Genomic DNA, 20,923 nt, shown 5'->3' with positions numbered 1-20,923 from the left:
GGACTGGAAATGGACAGAGGAGATGTTCTGGGGCCATCAAAATTCTGAAACTTGGAGAAACATTGTGCTTAATGGTGCAACTTAGCACCCTCCAAGGCCAGGAAGAGCAAGCATTCCAAGCAGCAAGGAAACATTATGACCCCCAGGACGCTCCCAATGATGAAGAGACTAGGAGGGTGACCCAAATGAAGAAGGTCCCTGGTCACACACAGGCCCAATTCTACAACAGCACAATTAAGGAGCTGCCACGTTAGGGGCCCTGGGCATAGCTGGGATCCAAGCAAGAGTGGGTTCCATGGCTGCACACATTTATCAACTCATCCAACCATACTTCAGATCTGTGCACGTCACTGCATCTAAATTACACCTGGGTACGGCGAAATGGCTCACAGGTAAAGCCACCACCTGCAGTGCCAGCATCCCATATGGATGCCGGTTCAAGGACCAACTGCCTCACTTCTGATCCAGCTCTCTGCTGTGGCCTGGGAAAGCAGTAGAAGATGGCCCAATCCTTGGAAACCTGCACCCTCACGGGAGTCCCAGAGGAGGCTCCTGGCTTCTATCAGCGCAGCTCAGGCCCTTGCAGCCAACTGGGGAGTGAACCAACAGATGGAAGACCTCTCTCTCTCTCTCTCTCTCTCTCTCTCTCTCTCTCTCTCTCTCCCCTGCCCCTTCTTCTATCTGTGTAACTCTGTGAACTAAATCAATACATTTTTAATAATAATAAAGCATGCACTCACACAGTGGCTGTGTGACAACTACCAGTGGCTTCCATGACAACTCACTGGAAGGGTGGAAAGGCCATGGACAGCCAGGGCCAGCTCTTGTGGACAGGAAGCATCAGGACTCACACAGTGCTGACGGGGAAACACAGCAGCACACATGCCTTAGAAAGCAGCACCAGAGATGAACACGTGCAGCCGATGCCACAGCCCCTGCAGCTCCAGGTGCACCTCCAAAAGAAGAATGGGAGGTGGGGCAGGGTGTCAGGTGCTGTGGTCAGCATTCCAGTGCACAGTCAGTCACAGAGTATCTGGACTTCAATGCACACGGCACAGCTACTCCAATGGCATCAAGAATGCAGCCAGAGGCTACCGTGTACTGGGAATGAGCCCTCGACAAAGACCTGAAAGAATGTGGAGACTCTCACAACGATAATGCTGACCCACAAAACCAGACGCATGGATCCCGTTACCACTCCAGTGAAATGAAGCAGTGGGCAGACAAGTATTTAATGGAACCTGGGTTGTGGCACAGCAGGTGACTCTGCTGCCTAGCACGCTGCCGTCTCAGGTGGATGCCCGCTGTATCCCAGGGTGCTCCGCTTCTGATCCAGCTCTCGGCTGCTATGCCTAGGAAAGCACAGGAAAAAGGCCAAGTCACCTGCACCCACGCTGCAGCACTGCAGGAGTGCCTGGTTCTGCTTCCACCTGCCCGAGCCCTGGCCATTGTAGCCATCAGGGAGTGACCCAGCAGAGATGGGAGACCAGCCCCACCCCCACCTATAACTCTGCATTGCACACAAATCTCTAAATTGAAAAAAAAAAAAAAAAAAAACCTACTACTTCCTCTGAGGTGGCAGAGGCGGGGGCAGGCTGGACCCGAGCACAGAGGGATCCGGCTTTCTCTGAGTCTGCGGCTCCGCCGTGTGCAGGCGGTGTAAACTCACCAGAGGCCGTGCGCATGCACTCGGACGCCCGGGCCGTGGCCTGCACACACGGCACACCTCGGAGCAGCCCGGCCTAGAGAGGCCGACCGGGGCTCCTAACGGAAAGTCCAAGGCTCCTTCCGGCCGGGGACAGGAAACCCCAAACCCGGAACCGGGCCGGGGACAGTTCTTGCTCTCCAGCCCGCCCCGCCCCGTACCCGTCACTCTCCTCCTCCTCTCTCCCACGCGCACGGCTTCCCCCTCCCTTCCCCCACTCCGCGCCCCCTTCTCATTCTGCCCCTCCCCCTCCCCTCCTGGCCCCGCGCCCCCTCCCACGCACACCCCTGCCCGCTCTCTGCCCGCCCCGCCTGGCCTCCTCCCGCCAGGCCCAGCGCCCGGGCCCCCCTACCCGCTGACAGGAAGGCCTCCTCAGCTGACCACACACCGCGCCCAACTCCCCCAGAGAGGCCCTTTCTGTCCCTCAGGACAGGCATGGAGTCCTGAGGGTAACGGCCGCCTCAGCCGCAGCCTCCCTGGCCCGGCCTGACCCGGGGCGCTGGGTCTCCCTCAGGCTGGGCCAAGAGCGTCCAGGACGGCTCCTCAGGGCCTGCGCTGGCTCTGGGCAGGAGCGGACACGGCGCTCACTCCCACCTGAGCTCCACGGGCAGAGCGGCCATGCGTGCAGATGCACTTCCGGGTCCCAGCCCTGGCGCAGGCGCACTGCACACGGGCGGCCGCCATGGGGCCACGTGACGCATCTGGGCGCTGCCGCATCAGGGGGCTGATGCCCCAGGGCCGCGTCCAGTCCCGCTGCTCCAGGCTGTGACCCAGGGAGGCAGCCGCTGAGGGCCCAGGGCCCTGGGACCCGGCCTCCCTCCCTCGTGCGAGTCCTGAATGGAGCTCCTGCCGCCTGGCTTCTGCCTGGCCCAGCGCTGGCCATGGCAGCCGCGGGGCAGAGGAGCAGTGCACGAGGGTCCCCAGCGCTCTTTCTCTCTGAGATGGCGTCCGTCTGGGTCCCCCCAGGGGCTACAAAGGCCAGGGCTGGGCCAGGCAGAAGCAGAATCAGGGCTCTTCTCCAGTCCTCCAGGGTGGGGTCAGATGCCTAAGTCCTGGGGCCGTCTCCTCTGCTTTCCCAGGCAGGATCCCAAGGGGAACGGCTTCGGGGAGGGGCCGGGGTGTGGGGTAGCGGGTAAAGCCCCCGCCTGCAGGGCCGGCCTCCCATATGGGCGCCCGTGTGAGTCCCGGCTGCTCCACTTCCAATACTGCACTCTGCTAGGGCCTGGGAAAGCAGAACAAGATGGCCCTTGGGCCCCTGCGCCCACTGAGGAGGCCCCGGGAGGCTCCTGGCTCCTGGCTTTGTATCTGCTCAGCTCCGGCTGCTGCGGCCTATTGGGGAGTGGGCCAGCAGATGGAAGACCTCTCTCTCTCTCTCTCTCTGCTTCTCCACCACTCTGTGTGTAACTCTGAATGTCAAATTCATAATTAAATCTTTCTTTAATAAAAAGTTAAAAATTAAAAGGGAAGACGTAGCTATAAATAAAACACTTCATCAAGGCCAACTACTGGAGTGTATTTAAAATTGATACCGTATACATAACATACACTGTTAACGCAGACTTTTATAAAGAACTGAACACAGTCTTTGAAAACATTTTGGTACCCATTCATTTCATTCTCTTCTTCCTTACAAACATGCTGTGTGGGATTATTTCTGACTTACATGTGAAGAAATCTATGTCATCTACATATTCAGACACTTATGTCCCCACTTGTACAAGGACCAGAAATACCTGTGCTCTACAAAGTTCTCTTCTGAACACAGGTCTGCCCTCCAGAGTCTAGCCCTGCATTGAACATATGGATCGTGTTTTATATAGGACAAATCATGTTCCCACAAACAACATCTAATACATAAAAGTAGCATCTGGGGTCACTGTTGACATATTCTACATGGACTTTATAATGGTGGTATTTTTAATCTCATTTCTCAATGTTCAAATATGGCTTAATTTTAATTTTGGTATAATAGAAGAAACTGATTCATGTTTATACTGGAAGGTGGGATTCTTTGGCTTTAGACAGTTGCAAATTTCTAAAATTAAGGAATTTGTAATGTATATTAAACAGTTACATATTGTCTTTTTAAAAATGTATTCCAGGAAAGTTGGTATAGAAACTTTTTTGCTAGGAATAATAAATAGGTATATATATATTCACACATATGTACAGGTATATACATGAATATACACATGTATTCACAGGTGAGTACAGAAATATGCACACAGAAACATAGGATATCCCTCCCCAAAAACCTGACTCCAGAGCTTGCTGGTCACCCTCACTTGACCAGAAGGCTCAGGGAAGACCTGATGGAGGAGGAGGTCTTATTCCAAAGCAGGAGGTGAAACTGGAGCCCCACAGATGGTTCGGCCTCAGCAGCTAGTCCTGGGCATGGGCAGCTAAATGGTGGCCCCAGGTGCAGAATGTGCCAGCAGCTGAGACTGTGGCGCTACCAGAGCAGACCACTGTGTAGAATGGCCAGGTCATGATGAGGACCCCTGGGCATTTCTGTGCCAGCAGAGAGCTCAGGAGAGGGTCCCAGGCATCCTGGCCCAGGGCCAGCAGCATGGGCACCTGGGGGGACAGAGTCCCCAGGTCCTGGCATGAGGCTGTGATGGCCCTGTGCTTCCAAGGGCATCCAGGACACCTCCAGCAGTTAGGAATGGCTGTCGATATGAGGAGCTGATGTCCAAGGAGGGGAAGGTAGATGGGGACAGAGGAGCCCAGCTCTGATTGGGTGCTGCTGTCCAAGTCCCTCAGTGGTTGGCCAGGCTCAGGGCATCCATGTGATATCCAGGTGACTATGTCTTCTGATAGAACATAGGGGGCCCTGCTCTCCAAAATGGGTGAGCAGTCCACACTCACTGTCCTAACACCCACTGTCAGGAGGCCTGGGTGTCAGAGTTGCTTGCTGAGGGCCCAGCCACCCTTCTGATGCTATCTCATCCCATGCCCTTGATACCTGTGGAGCTCACGGTGTGGGACACCTGTGTGTTGACCTCAGTGTCTTCATGGCCAGAGGCCACACATCTCGTCCCCAGACTGTTGGGAGTGGCAGAGTTCCCGGCTGCTTATTGATTCCGACCTTACCATGTGCCAGCTCTGCCCAGTATCCAGAGATTTCAGACCACACCCCTGCCCCAGAACTGAGGCCATCCTGGACATCAGCACAGGAAGTGAGAGCTGTCTATGGGTTGTGGAGGGGGAAGTAGTACATCGAGATCCCTTGGCTTGGGCTTGGTGCTCCCTGCACACTTGGATGCCAGGCTCAGGAAGGAGCTTCCTTGCCAAGGGCAGGGGAGGCAGCCAGGGGCTGTCTCTGCCCAACTGTCCCTAGTCCCTGTGCTCTCGACAAGTCATACTCCTGGGACCCGGCCACCAGGTGCCCACCTGCCTGGATGTGGGGCTGTCCCTGTTCTGATCAGGGGGACAGACCTCTGGGCAGCAGTTCCCGAGGGCTCCACTGTGCCAGTTCACGTTTGCATGAACAGCACTTGAGCTGTGTCCATAGGATCTGGGCACCAGCCAAGCATGGAGGCAGTTGTCCAGCAGGTGCCTGGGTCTCTGGGGCCAGGCCTGATGCTTCCTAAGACCTAGCCTGAGGGAAGGCCAGGGGTGTGGCAGCATCTAGGGCTCTGGACCTGCCTGTGGGCATGCAAAGTACGGACCCCGGGGGGCGGGGGTTGTTTTGCAGCTGAGGGTCCTGCTCCTAGGTCTGTGCTGGTAGGAGTGGGGCCTATGGGCAGGAGTCAGACGTGGAGGCTGTTCCCACAGCTGTCAGGGAGAGAGGCCTCATGGCACCTAAGGCAGCCAGTGCACAGGGAAGAGGATAGGCAGGGGGACATGGTGGTTGTGGTGGTCCCAGGTGCACTCACAGCACTGAGCATCTCTCAGGCAGGCCACCGGACTCGATCAGTTCCATGGTGACTTCTTGGAGAGAGCTGATATGGGGACACAGCTTCTTCAACCCTGGGCAGTCTGGCCCTGCTCAGGACAGCAACCCCTCCAACTGATGTGGGGGTGCTGCCACACACCCAGGTGGTGGACCCCTGAAGGCCTAGTGCCCCCAAAGCACCAACGGCCCCTTCGTGGCCCTGGGCTCCCTGTGCTCAAGGTCACCAGCCCCTCCCTTCCCGTCTCAGTGCCCTGGGCTGAGGATTGCGGGTTCATCCTGTGAGGCCCGGGCTTTGTGGGATATGGGGCGTCAGCGTTCTTTGACAAGAAGCACTGGAAACAAGTTGCAGTGAACATATCCATTTTATTAATGATCAGGCACACCTCTTAAAGGGCAGACAGGAGGGGCATAGCTAATTCAGGGCAACACTAATTCTATAGGATAGAGCCAATGTTGGCCCTGCTAGGCTCCTCCATCAGTTTGAAGGTCACATAGACTAGAGCCTTCCTGATGGGCCTGGGCCACACCCGGAAGTATTTCCCTGACAGGAATTACAGGGCCCTCTAACAGGCAGCAGGGTGAGGGAAATGTGCCTGTGGCTTCTGCTGCCTGCCAGCAGTCAGGCTAATCTCCTGCATGGGCTGGGCAGGCAATCCCCCAGCTAGGGGCAGAATCCCCCACATCACCCTGTCTGAACAAAATCAGCCAGTAGTGTAGCCTTTCACTCGGCTGGGCCCATGGTGTCCCAGGCCTTTAATCCACTTCCAAAGAGGAGAGCTTAGTCTGTCTGGCAGGTGGGCATACAGATATGGTCAGGTAGGGGCATGAGGGCGTGGTCTTCCAGCTCACAAACCTAATCCTATAGGCCCGCCTACATCAAAGCCCCTTCAGAGACTCCATTCCCTAATCCTAAGGGATGCTGAAGGCTGTAGAATCATCACATCTTCTATAGCTGCTTCCTGCTTATGAGGGGCGTAGTGCAGGCCCTGCCTGTGCTGGGGCTAGGAGTCTCTGCCTAGCTCATCGAACAAGTTTGCTTTGTGAGCTGGCGCAGTCTCGGTCACTGCCAATGTCAGTGTCCCCTGCATGGTCAGCTACTCCCAGAAGTTAAGTTCTGAAACAGATAAGCTTGTTAAGTAGCATAACAGAAGTGGAACAAGACCAATTGAGAGTCCAGTGCCCCATAAGATGGAAAGCATGTACCTTACAGACGCCCACATAGTGGGTGGTGATAGATTATAAACCCATTTCACTTGAGCATAGAGGATTACAATAGAAAAACACATGAGGACTTGCATGTCAGTAGCAGCTCCCAGAGAGAATTGAGAGAGGCAGGCACAGGTGTCTGAAGGGACAGCAGCACTCTTGATGTGGGGAATGTCAAAGCTTTACTCTTTGCTTAAGGCCTCTACTTGGCTTACGGGAATAATTAGGTGTGTCTTTTGCAATTCACCTGAGAAGACTTAAGAGGTAGAAGTTTCATCCTAACCTCACTGGGGTGGGCGTGCTCAGTAGCGCCTGGTAAAGTCCCTTCCATGTAAGCTGTAACTGATCTGAAGAGGATCTTTCCATGAATGCCTTCCTCAGGAATTCCTGATGTTGGAATTTTGTTAACAGCGCCTTCGTTCCTTGGAACTCCTTTTGCAGCTCCCTGTCCAGCACAGTGTGTCTGTGTCAGGGCCTTTCAAAGCACATACAGTGGCTGAGAATCCAAATCCTGGGATCCGGATTCCATAGAATCTTGTCATTAGCAATTCCCAGGGTTTAGCTTCTAAGAAGCTCCTTAATTCTCTGTTACAACTTTTGTCGCTACCTTGTCCAGCACAGTGTGTCTGCCTCAGGGTCTTTTAAAGCCATCTACAAAAGCATGGAGTCCACATCATGGAATCCGTACTCTACAGAATCTTGCCATTCCCAGACATATCCTCAGCTGTTTTTTGAGTCCGTGAAGGTCAAATATATGTAACATAGCTTCCCCTCTTTTGACTGAGAGCACAGCTTTTTGCAGTTAGAACATATGCTGGGTAATCTACCTCTAGTTTAGATCCCTGAGCTTTGTTTAGGAAGTTCTGGATCCTCACTAGCCCAGATTTTGAGTTGAGTGGGATACAGAAGAAATTGTCCCATACGCAAAGGTTTAGCAACACAGCGAGCTGCATTGAAATGGCCGTCTTCTCCGTATCCCTGAGGCCTTTAGCCACTCAGTACTCTGTATTCCACCCTATGTTAAACATATGAGATAGGAATATGAGAGAGAGACATGGGTCTAAGAGTTCACATTGGAGACACTTGATAAACTTTAAGGAAATGCCTAAGAATACAGGCAATGGCATTTAACACTTAGACAGAAATAGAACCCATGACACCTAAGAGTGTAACACACCACAACAAGGGAAATCTTTGGGAACGAGTGTTACCACTAATGCTAATGCTGTAGCTCTTTGAGGACAGAGGTCCTGCATGGGGAGTTAGCACACAGTGACCCCTGCTGTTGATTTAACAATTAACACTCTTATGCAGGAATCAGCACCCGAGCCTCCTACATGAGCTTCCTAGGCTATGGAAGCCTTTTGAGTCCTCAAACTCTGTCAATATTCAGACAAGGCCAGAAGCAGAGTGGAAGTTCTCTCCTCCCTTCAGAGAAAAGCACATCCTTCTTTGATGAGCACTTCTTTCCACTGGGGTCTCACCCAGGGAGGTCCCGCATGTAGGAATACTTTCTGCGCCAGTGTCCTGGGTTTCCATGCCTGAAATGCTCTCCTGGGCCTTTTCAGCCAGACCAGAATGCCTCCAGGGCTGACTCGAGGGTCACTGAGCACTACTTCCAGCAATTGCCACTCTAGGAGTCTGTGGGATGGACTCCTTCCCACGTTGGAACATTTACTCCTCTTTAATCCTATTCATTATTAGCAGTAAATACTTAATCCTATTGATAGGATCATTTGACACTTTTGCCATCTAGCCCAAGGGGACTTGGGATCCCACTGCCAGGTTTAAAACTGTACCCTTAGAAGTAGGTCCGTAGGAATGCACGCAGGAATATACAGCTTTACAGTTCCTTTGTAGGACCAGAGAGGCTATAAACAGACACAGCTCTCTGCGAGCTTCATTATCCTTAAGCATTTGACTTGGATGCATTGCATTAGTTAGAATTCCTTGAACACTGGACCAAGCGATGTTTGTTCTGTAATACAGATAATATGGATTTATATATATACATATATATATATATATATATATCACTCTAACAATCAGGTAGGTGGTATATGACAGGCCCTGGGAGCCACCAACGTGGGGCAGAGTCTGTTGCCCATCTTCTTCATGGTGGGGGTGGAGCATCTGCCATGTTTGATGCTCCACCTCCCTGATGCTAACATGCTTCCAGGCAACCAAATCAGTTCTCCAACCTGGAATAACTGAAAGCAAGCTCCATTTGAAAATCGAAAGCCCAGGAACAGAGCTGAAATTCTCAGAACCTTTGTAAGCATCTGAGTTCTTCTGCTTCTGTTTTGAATGAGAAATTCTACAAGCCATGGAGCACCTGCGGCTTAGTCACTGCCAGGCAGGGCTCCCTCCTCCCTCGGGAAATTCCCCTGGATGGGGGGAGACCCTATGAGTTCTAACAGGCGTTCTGGGACGTGCTGGGTCCCTGCATGCACCCAAGCGGGCCGAACCTGGGGAGAGGAGGGTCCCAGGTTTGGGATCCCACCTCTGCTTCCTCACTCTCCACCACTCCCCCTGCTGCATAAATGCCAGGGCGCCCAACCTGGGTTTCCCTGGAGCACCAGGAAGGCCCAGCCCACAGTGCTGTAGCAGCATGTGCTCTCCACTCCAGGCCCCACGCCCTGTGTCTCCCAGCTGGGACCAGGAACCCAGGGCAGCCACACTTTCCCATCAGAGCTCCCTCCCCCACCCATGGTTCCAGCATGGAGAGCAGATAAGAGCCAGGGTGAAAGATGGACAGATAAGCAACGTTACAACACGTGGGCAGCCGTTTCTCACCATGTCCACATGGGGAGCCTACGACCATGGCAGAGCTCCCTAGGATGGGACAATATTTCCTCTCTCCTAGCAGAGGGGGCCTGGGGCTGGCACATGGCGAGGGGCCCTAGAATGGTACGAGTGCACCCTCTTCAACTAGCAGAGAGGTATTGGGGGCCTGAGCACAGGCGATGCCCCCTCATCTAGCAAGGAGGACCCCACCCTCGCTCACCCTATACATTCAGGTCCCTGTTTGGGCACCAGCTGTGGGATTGTCCTTTGTGGCCACACACTGTGGGAATGTGGAGCAACAGCGTTCTTCCACAAGCACCAGAGACAAGATTGGCGACCATGCCCATTTTATTAATGATCAAGCACACCTCTTAAAGTGCAAGCAGAAAGGGCATAGCTAGTTCAGGGCAACACTAATTTATAGGCTAGAGCCGATATTGCTCTGCTAGGCTCCTCCAATCAGTGTGAAGGTCACGTAGGCTAGAGCCTTCTTCATGGGCCAGGGCCACACCCGGGAGCAGTTTCCCTGATGGGCAATGACAGGGCCCTATGCCAAGCAGCAGGGGCAGGGAAATGTGCCTGTGGCTCCTGCCACCTGCCAGCAGTCTGGCTAACCTCCTGCGTGAGCTAGGCAGACAATCCAAAAGCTCGGCACACAATCACCCACACATAATGAAACTGGTTCTTCCCTGGCCCACTAGGGATGTAGAAGTGTCTGGGCAGGGATGTGTCCTCACCTCTCCGCTTCCCTTGCTTTCCAGTGAGCAGAAGTTGCCCCAGGACAGCACCCTGAGGGCAAAGGTTAGGACAAGCCCTTGGCCATGGGCCTGTCCTCTGGAAGCAGAGCTGGGTGGAGGGGGCACGTGGGGCTCAGCAGTGATTACTGGTGACGCCATAAGGTCCTGCAATGTCACTTGTTGACACCTTAGCACACTCGCCTGTCCCAGGACTGAGCCACAGCTCAGGGACATCTGCCTGTTGGCCGCGATGACTCATTGGCACGGTTGGGAGTACTTGGCAGGAGCTCAGGGGCTCTGCCTTGAGGACGGCACAGCTCAGGTCAGAGGCCAGGCCACGATGCTCCCCAGACAGAAGACCAGGGGCTCATGGTCTCTGTCTTTTCTAGCTCCTTCCATTAGAGCGCCCACAGAGCTCCTGAGCTGCATCCGAGGCCACTCTCAGAGGCCCGCAGCCTAGCTCATGCCATCCTGTCTCCTTTTCCAGCATCAACATCGAGAGGTGTGCTGACTTCAGAAATGGATCAAAATGATGAAAAACCACTCCAAATACCATGGCAGCGAGAAGGTACCATGGAGCTGAGTGCCCCTCGGGAACACTGAGAGCTCAGTTGGGGTTTGAGCAGTGCCCATTCCTGTGCCAGGCACCACCTGCCTCTCAGATGCCCAGGGGCAACTGTCCAGCCCCCAGGGACACAGGTCATGTGCATCCCTTCCCCATACATGCAGGACACTGTCCTGGTAGAAAATCTGAAGTCACTGCTGAAGACAATCCCGGATGCAGGGCAGGAGTGGTTCCAGGAGCCCTGTAGGGGGCAGTCAGTGCCGGGCAGAGCCGGTGCCCCTGAGCCCTTGGTCCCCAGTCTGTGGGTCATAAGGCCCCCATCTGGGCAGATCCTCCCTCTGCCAATACACAGGGAGCCCCTGGCTTCTCCTTCCCCTGAGTGGCCACGTGCACCACTCACTGGAGGCTCCTCTTTCCTGCAGTTTCATCGAAGAGTCTATAAAGGAAACCCTGTCCAGGTGCTTGGGAAGGAGTGGGCCCTGATGCTGGTCATCCACAACAAGAAGGCCGAGAATCCGGGCAAATACGCGGTATGGCTCTGCACTCAGCCCAAGGGGGCCCAGACTGCTCGGGCCTGGTCAGGAGCCTGAGCCTCCGTGGTCTGGTCACTGGGCCCTCGGGAGCTGCCTTCCCATCCTGCCTTCCTCTCCCTGGGTCCTCCTCAGGGCCTTCTCCACGTCTCCCCAGACCCAGCGGGGCTATCTTGGCTTCCTGCACGGGGACTGGCCCTTCTCTCTGCTGAGCTCAGCTGGGCAGTTGCCACAAGAACAGCACACAGGAATTGCTGGTCCATCATGGGTGGCGTCTCCCAACTTGAGATCACAATGGTGTGTTGTAGTGACCCTCCACAGGCTCCGTGCTCACAGGGCTGCCCACATCTGATGCTGCTTTCACCTTAGACCACTGACCTTGCCCTTGGTTGGAGTGGCTTGTCTAACGGTCACACTCAGCTCTCAGCTGCTTCTGGTGAGAAGGGCTGGCAATGCAGATGGCTCTCATGATGCCGGCTGCCATCAGGGAGCAGGGCCCAGCTGTGTGGCCAACCCTGTGCTCCCCGAAGTCTTGAGATTGGGGCTGGCCCTGGGAGCTGGGCCTGAGGACAGTCATTGCCCAGGGGCAACTCAAAGCCAAGGGCGGTTTCCAATGTCTTGATATTGATGGGCCCCGCCAGCAGAGGGCAGCATTGACCACTGGTCTGGGTGTGGCAGGGCCTGAGAGGCAGGGAGGAGGATCTGAAGCCTGGCTGGGGTGCAGACTGATTCTCTGCTGAGAAGTGCTGAGGGCAGGCGGGGTAGTGCACAGGGACCTTCAGAGCCCCTGTCTCGTGCAGACAATTCGGGGTCTCAGCGGCCCCTTCTGCAGGCGTCCTGGGCACTGGGAGGGCATCAGCCAGAAGAGCTGCTGTGCATTGGAGAAATCTGTGGCAATGGGGCTTTGCTGCTCCTGAGGCAGGCCCCTCCCCCTTGTCCCCGCCCTGCAGGAGTGAAAGAACAGGACAGGCTGTACCCAAACCAATTCCAGCAGATCGACTCCACTGTTACAGGGACTTTCAGAAGTCACCTGATGCTCAGAGAACGATATGGAATCAAGTGAGGCCTCGGGGCCTCGGTCGTGGGGGGAGCAAGGGTCCCTGGGACAACTGGGGTTCCTAGGAGAGACTCACATACAAACCTAGAGCAAAAATCTCTTTTGGAAAAAAAAATAGGGCCATGGGCCTTTTTTATATCGTATAAACTTTCCAAAAGACACTGTGGGAGAGGACGAAATGAAAACCCCAAGAGGAGACAACATTAGCCATCTATCTAATAAAGGTATTATTTCCAGACCATTCAGAGAGCCCTTCAACTCACTAACGAGGAAGCAGTGGGCACCTCCCGGCGCCCCGGGGACACGGGCTCATAGGGCCCCTGCATGAAAGCACACACAATTCACCTCCTCAACGCATAAACACACGCTTAGCACCTAAACCGCAATGGGCACCAGTGCACAGCTCTGAGAATGGGGGATCTAAAAGCACTGAGGATGCCAGGTGCAGGCGTGTGACCTGTGTTACTGCTGAATCCTGGAACGGGATTCAGTGAGAGGCAGGACGAGGCTCGGCCCTGGGCTGACCTGGATGCATCTCAGGTACATTGTGCTGAGCGGAAGCGTCCCTCTAAGACGACACATGCTGTGATCCACTCATACGACATCTGCAAGAGGCCGTGCCCTGGGACAGAGAATAGGACAGAGATGGCCTACGGCTGGGGGAGTGAGGGAAGTTTTGTCACTGAGGGCCCGTGGGCAACTCATAGGAGACGGGATTGCTCCGTACGAGGCTGAAGTGGCACATGGGAGGCTGACTCTCCATGGGTTGAGACCCACAGGATGGTACCTCCCTCAGTGGACACTCTCCTGTGCAACCTGAATGTTCACACAGTTTGGGAAATGAAACTGCACACAACTGCACCCCTGAGATGTGAGCATGTCATTGCAGGCAGCACTCATCCACACGGTGGACAACACACAGGTGCTCTGACGACGTCACTGCTCATGAGCAGAGTGTCACAGGCCCTGTGTGTGGCTGTCAGGCTCTGTTAGGCAGAGCCACACTGAGAGCCTCGGCAGCACAGGACGCACAGCCTCTGTTCTCTCTCTTCCAGCCAACGCGCCTTATTCCAAGTGCTCATGGCCTATTCTGTTTATAATCACTTGAGTATTCTGGGATCATATCGCAGGTGCTATCCCGGCAGTCCCTGCAGGGTGCCCCTGCTCACAGAGATCCCTTTCTGGTCTGAGCAGTCTCTCTAATCCACAACTCAGAGACAGAGAGGCAGAGGCCAGGGTCATGGCCTTCTTGGATAGAACTCAATTCTGTGAACAGAAGGGCAGCCTTCTGATGATCTCCCGACCCTAGGAGCTTGGCATTGTTGGGATGCCCCTCCCAGGACTAGTGCCCCACAGGTCGGGGTGGGAGGGGACATGAGCTGTGTGACTTTGCAGTGGTTATGAAAGTCGAGTCTGGGCCCCGCTGATGCCATTGCACCTGTCACACATGCGGCAGGTGCCAAGGGCCTGAATCCCACTCCACACCGTGCCACTGCCACAGCCACCCACTCAGACCTTTCCAATAAGGGGAGCAGGTGCAGGGCTCCATGGGTGATCCACCAAGGCCTGGGCATCCCCACCGCACTGACCTGCCACTGACCAACCCTGCCTGGAGCCCTGGGGCCTGGCACTCAGGAAGCCCAGGCCTGCACCCATGACAGAGGCACACTTCCCTGTTCCGGCCCTGGCCTGGTGCACTTCCTGGCTTCCTTCTTCCTCATGTGAGAAAGGGCCAACAGGTCACCTGTGGGGCTCACAGATCCAGCAGCTTCCATGGGTGTGGAGCCTGGATTCCCACAGCAAGCTGGCCCATCCTGACATCTTGGGGGTACAAGATGTCCTTGCTTCTGGTCTCCCCATTCTGCTGCATGAGCTCAGCCCTGTAGGATTCTCCAAGAACACTGAGATGTGGGCTCCAATTCTTAGGATGCCAACACCAAGTGGCAGGATTCAGGCTGAGGGGGAGGCCAGAGGGGCTGCCTCCTCAATCTTCCTGGGCCCTTCAGTGGGTGGCCCTGATCTCCCTGAGAGGTGGGCCATCACAGGAGAGTTCATTCTTGCCAGGGGAGGTCAGCTAGAGGCATTCTGGGATCTGGCAGGAGGTGAGCTATGGCCAGGGCCTGAGCCATGTGGCGGTTCCCTTGTTGATGTGGATGAGTGAGGACTTTTTTCCAGGTGCTGATCCAGTTAATGGAGAACCACACATAGGGGATGCACAGTAGGTGGGAGGCGTGTGGGGCCCAGTGCATGCAAGTCCATGCCCAGCCCTCACTGGCTCCTGAATGTGCAGAACACTGTCCCTGGGGGGGGGGGGGGCTTCCTAGAAGCCAGGGCTGGTAGAGGAATCCTGGACTGAGCCAGCCCCCTTCTCTAACATCCAAAGGCCTTGGAGCCTTGCCACGGCCATCCTGGGTGTTGGAACCTTCAGAACAAGGGGTCCTGTGCTAATCCACGTGACACAGGTCCCCAGTGTCCCTTCTGCCTCACAAACTCTTTGCTTCCTCTCAAGCACAGAGCCATATCCAGGGAACATGCAGAAGGCAGCATCCCCTGTGGGGTCAGCCATCCTTGCTCTGTGTCAGAATGGTCACGAGGCACCCAGTCTGCCTACACTCACCCCAGCAGTCTCCAGGGGGCAGCCTGCTTAGGCTGCACACAGTCACCCACCTGCACCCACTGCCCTCTGCAGGTCCTCTGCCATGGCCAAGTTCATTTCCACCTGCCTCTGTTAGTGCATCCCCTGACCCTCAGTGCTCAGAAACACCCCACCCCAGTCTTTGGTTCTCCAGCTTCCTAAGAGGCTCTTATGTGTGTGTGTTTGTGTGTGGGGTGCATGGCTGATACTCCTCAGGTTTCTACAAACCGGACTCCCCAAAACTGGAAAGACTGCAGCAACATCTGAACATATCATGCATCATCCACTCCCCTCCCTGCAGAAACACCTGGTAAGTAATACATCTTGTCTCCTCCCGGGGGCTCTGTGCTCATGGAGGGAGGACAGAAAGGGGTCCTGTCTCCTTCCTGGGCCAGGGGAGGCCATGTCCTCACCAAGACTTCCTTGGTTACTGGGATCTGCATCAGTTCGGGTGTTGGTTTGTTTTCCAGCACTTGGTCTTCCAGAGTTTGCGTAGATTGAAGGGAGATGCTGTCCCCAGGGAAGAGTGGGAGATAGGAACTGTGTCCCTTCAGGAACCTGCATGTCTGTGGGGGAGGGGGTGAACCTGGTGCTGGGCTTCCTGCACCCAGGGGCTCAGATTAGAGGGAGTTAGGCCTGGTCCCTGGGCCCTGACCTCCCTCTGCCTCTTCTTAGAAGGAGGGTGTGTGTCTCGGGAAATTCACCACCCACTGGTTTACTCAGTGCTTTCTGGAAGGGGTAAGAGCCCCTGGGGACCTCTGCCCACAGAAGCTCCTGCCCCAGTGTCTGGCTCTCCTGTCCTAGTTTCATGTGGCCCTGGGCAGAGCTGAGCTCCCCCAGCCCCAGCAGACAAAGGAGGGACCCTGCTGTGCAGACAAGACAGGCCCGGCTCTGCAGAGCATCCTCTACGCTGAGGCTGAGTCCCAGGGCAGGCAAGAGGGCACAGGTCCATGTAGGATGTATCCTGCAAAGCGTCTCCCAGTAGCACATCCCTGCCCCCACAGCTCCAAAGGCCAAGATCAGCACTGAGGACATGCAGGCACTGGGAGCAGATCAGGGGTCTCGTATCCTACCCAGAGATGAAGCAGGCTCTACCAAGGTTTGGCCTCCACATGGCTTCGAGGAAAGACACGGAGGAGGAGGAAGAGAGCTGTGAAGAAGGCAGCCCAAAGCCTCTCAGCCTTAGGTTCCGCTGTGGGGGCGCAGAGTCTCCACGTGTTACCACCCTTCCGAGACTCCAGAGAGCTCGTGGGGAGGGGAGAGCTGTGCCAATGTGCCAGTCTCACTAACCTGAGCGGTTCAGGACAGAGGGAAGACGACTCTTCTGATGCTGGCAGCCGGGAGGGCCTGTGGATGTGGGCTCGTCCACAGGCCTCGGAGCTCTTGGAACCAGGGCCCATGCAGGCCGTCCCAGCCTGGGAACCGTAGCTGAAGATTCCCTACCTGCATGGCAGCCCTCGCACTCTGGGGACAGTCACGGGCTGGAGCCGGCCAGAACCAGCTCTGGGCTGGGAGACCAGGCCTGGTGCCCTCCCTGGCTCGAGGCCTCCTTGCCTCCTACTCCATGGCGCACCTGGATGATGGGTGCCTCCTGGAAAGGAGGCCACGCCCACCATGTGTCCTACCCAGGCTGGACAGCAGCCTGCTGTTCTCTACAGAGTCCTCTACGCTGGATTGAGCCACCACCCACCCAGTGGCCCTCCCCCGCCTCTTCCTGGGGCCAGGGCAGAGGGTGTCAGGACTGCTGTGGGCACCTCCATCGCTGGAAGATGACAGCATAGTGCCTGTAGCTACTGGACTGTTCCCGCCCCCACCCTCAAGGAGAACCTTTAGGCCTTTATTCTTGATGCTGACGTGTATTAACTTGTTTCTATGTATTAAAGTGTTAGATTGGAACATGTCTGCTCCAGTTTTGTGACCCCCAGAGCCCAGCTTCAGCAGGGCTTCTCTGTGTTTCTGATGAGCGTTGGAGGCTCCACAGCCCCCACCCCAGGCAGAGATCTGCTCAGCACCCTGAAGCTAATGCCTGAGATTCACCTGTGCCATCCAGGGGGCTGAGTCAGGGCTGGGAGAGCAGCAGCCATGAGCGCCCACCAACAGATGTAAAGGATGATTAAAGCCAGAAATCAGAACCCTTCCAAAAATACATAAGAAGAAGCACCTGCCATCTGATGTCAGGGCACCAGTACGAGCCTGATGTGAAAATAAAACTACATCATACAGAAAACTACAAACAAGTATCACCTGCAAATATACAAAAATTATCAGCCAATGGAATCCAGCATAATAAAAGGTTTACACACGCTGATTAACTGAGCATAATTCCAGGAATGCAAGGATGGTAAACACAAAAGGGCAATCAATGTAATAAACAGAATAAGGACACACACATAAACCTTTAGAGACATAGCAAAGGCATCTGAGAAAACTGAATATGCCTCTCTCCACAAACACAAGCACATAGAACTCCTAATAAACATGACCAGAAAAGATCTTCACCATGAAACACTTTAGTCAAATTCTTCACAAACATAAAGCCAAGATTCTAAAGTGTACACAAGAGAAACATCAGATTATATGAAGAGGATCTCCAATTATAATCACATCTGAATTCTCATCAGAAACCCTGTATGTGCTAGGAGAAAATGGTGAGATCTATTCCAAGCCATAAGAGAAAAACTTGTCAACCCAGAATACTATACCTTGCAAAGTTCTAATTCATGAATGAAGGTGAAATAAAAAGTTAGAGGTTGCTGGTCCTAGTCCCAGCTGCTCCTCTTCCATTACAGCTCTCTGCTATGGCCTGGGATATCAGTAGAAGATGGTCCAGGTCCTTGGGCCCCTGAACCCATGTGGGAGACCCAGAAGAAACTCCTGGATCTGGACTGGAACAGCTCCAGCCATTGCGGCCATCTGGAGAGAGAACCAGTGGTTGGAAGACCTCTGTCTCAACCCTTCTCTATAACTCTTTCAAATAAATCTTCAAAAGAAATTGGTTCAACGTAGATACAACGGATTGATTCTCAGAAAGAAACAAACCGCTAAAAAACTCTAGTAAAACAAGAAACTCTGAATATACTTACTCTTTCTTTTTTTAATTTATTTTAAAAACAGAGTTAAAGAGAGAGCGGTCTTCCATTCGCTTGTCTGAATATACTTATAATTTGAAAAGAGAGTGCTGTAGCAGGAAAAAAAAAAAAAAAACATGAAGAAAAGTCCAGGTTCAGATGGTTCCACAGGAGAAAACTCCCATTGAAAGGATAATTAATGTCCTTGATTCGCAAACCCTTCCAAAGAGAGATGAAGAGGAAAAACATTCCATTTTATTCCATCAGACCAGCATTATCCCAACATCCAACACAAACAGATCATAAAGAAAATGGCACACAAATATCCGTTATGAATATATCCCATTCCTCAACAAAAGATTACCAAACCCTATGCAGGAGTACAAAAAAGGTTTGCACACTCTGTGCAACTGGGAGTTCCTCCGGGAATGCAAGGATGGCTACCATACCTAAATCAATATATCACAGAACAGAATAAACACGGGAAAAGCCCACAAAGCACCCCTATAGACAGAGAAAACCTATTTCGCAAAAACTTAATTACCTTTGAGATAGTAAAGAAATCACCCAATTAGGAACGAAGGCCAACCTCGGCCAGACAATGGTCGGTCATGAAAAAACACACACAGTGCGGCATCACACCGACTGCAGTAACCAGAAACCGTCCTCGGAGCCCAGGAAACAGACGAGCATGTTCGCTCCTACTCCCGGGTCAGGGGGCTCAGAGGTCTAGCACAGGGTGGCTGGGCCATCAACAAGGACACAAAGGGGAACGCGGGCCATTCCAGGAGCAGGCAGAGCCACCTCTGCTCTCCACAGCTGCTCGCACACTGGGCAAGTTCCAGGGTCCACACAGCACCACCGCGACTCCACCCACGCCCTGCTCCCTGTGGGACCCCAGAGCAACAGGCAAGGTGCAGAGGCCTGGCCCAAGCCAGCAGGGAAGCCCCCAGCAGGAACCCGGGACAACCACTCACTCACCACAGGGAGCCCCGTTGTGCTTGCTGGACAGAGGCCCGCGAAGGCCATTGCTTCAATACCACCTCGAGCCTGGAGCGCTAGGCCCACCCGTGGGAGCCACCGCCCAGCACCCTGCTCCACCCACGATGCCCCCTGCAGTTTCCATGGAGCACCCGGGAAGCCTGTGGCCTTGGTGTGGTGAGGGTGCTATGGCCTGCGCTGAGACTCAGCACACACATGGCTGCCTCCACCCACCCGGGCCGCCTGTCCTGAGAAGGGCACAAGCCAGAAGTTCCCAGGGCCACTTCCCAGAAGCCAGTGGGGCCCACGAGGGAGGAGGAGGCGGGGGCACTGTAGGGGCTGGTGGGGTAGTAGGTTCAGGCTCCACCTGGGGCACCTACATCCACTGTCGACACCAGTTTGAGTCCCAGGGCTCCACTTCTGATCCAGCTCCCTGCTAATGGCCTGGGAAAGCAGTGAGAGATGGCCAAGGGCTTGGGCCGCTGCACCCACATGGGACCTGGAAGACTTTTGTGGCATTTGAGAGGGATCCAGCAGATAAAGACTCTGCCTTCCAAATAACTAAATAAAACTAAAAAATAAATAAATAAATAAATAAATAAATGAACACCTGTGCATGGAATTCAAAAATTTTCACACCAAATAAACTTATTTCTATATTTCATTATTTCTTTTCATCTGAAAGGCTCACCACATACACACACACAGAATTGCATCCACTTCTTCACTCTCCAGTGTCTGCAATAACCAGGGCTGTGTCAGGCCAAAGCCAGGAACCTGGAACTCCATCTAGATCTCTCAGGTTGGTGGCAGCGACTCAAGTACTAGAGCCAGTACCTGCTGGCCCCCAGGGTATAAACTCCCAAGGAGGTGGAAGAGAAGGAGACCTGGGAATTGACCCTGGGCACTCTGACATGGATGCAGGCTTCTCAAGATGTAACTGCTGTGCCAGTGCCCATCCTAAACTTATCTTTTAAATTCATTTTTCTCGGGGCTGGCATCATGGCACAGCAGGTGAAGCCACTGTCTGCCATGCTGGTGTCCCTTACGGACACTGGTATGGGATCTGGCTACTCAACTTCTGATTCAGCTCCTTGGGAATCTGTCTGAAAAGCAGGAGAAAATGGCCCAAGACTCTGGGCCCAGATGGAGTTCCAGACCTCAGGTTTCAGCTTGGCCAGGCCTGGCCATGTGACTATTTGAGAGGAAGCCAGTGTACCAGTGGATGTAGCAAGACAGTTACTCTCTCTCTCTCTCTCTCTCACACACACACACAAACACACACAATCCAATCTGTAGCTCTGAATTCAAATACACAAATAGCCTTAAAAACATAAAATCAAATAGGAGCCAGCATTCTGGCATGATGGGTAAAGCTGCCACCTGTGGTACCAGCATCCCATGTGGGCACCGATTCTGGTCTTGGCTGTTCTGCTTCCAATCCAGCTCCCTCCTTGCCCTGGAGGGCAGTGGAGGATGGCTCAGGTGCTTGGGTCCTTGTATTCCTGTGGGGGACCTGGGGAGGCTCCTGGCTCCTGACTTCGGATTGGTCTGGCTTTGACTGTTGCGGCCACTTATGGAATGGACCAGCAGATGGAGGAACTCTCCCTCTCTCTCTCTCTGTCTCTCTCTCTCCCTCCTTTGCTAGGTACAAAGGCCTTGTGAAAACCACCTCAAACACAGAGGCTGCACACACATTCCCTGGGGGGGAATCCGCCCCATGAGGGACACGCCCTGGAAGCAGAGACTCGGAA

The sequence above is a fragment of the Lepus europaeus genome, chromosome 17, assembly GCF_033115175.1.
Source record: "Lepus europaeus isolate LE1 chromosome 17, mLepTim1.pri, whole genome shotgun sequence".
Lineage (NCBI taxonomy): Eukaryota > Metazoa > Chordata > Mammalia > Lagomorpha > Leporidae > Lepus > Lepus europaeus.
The sequence above is the reverse complement of the archived record's forward strand: the minus strand, read 5'-3'. Positions refer to the sequence as shown.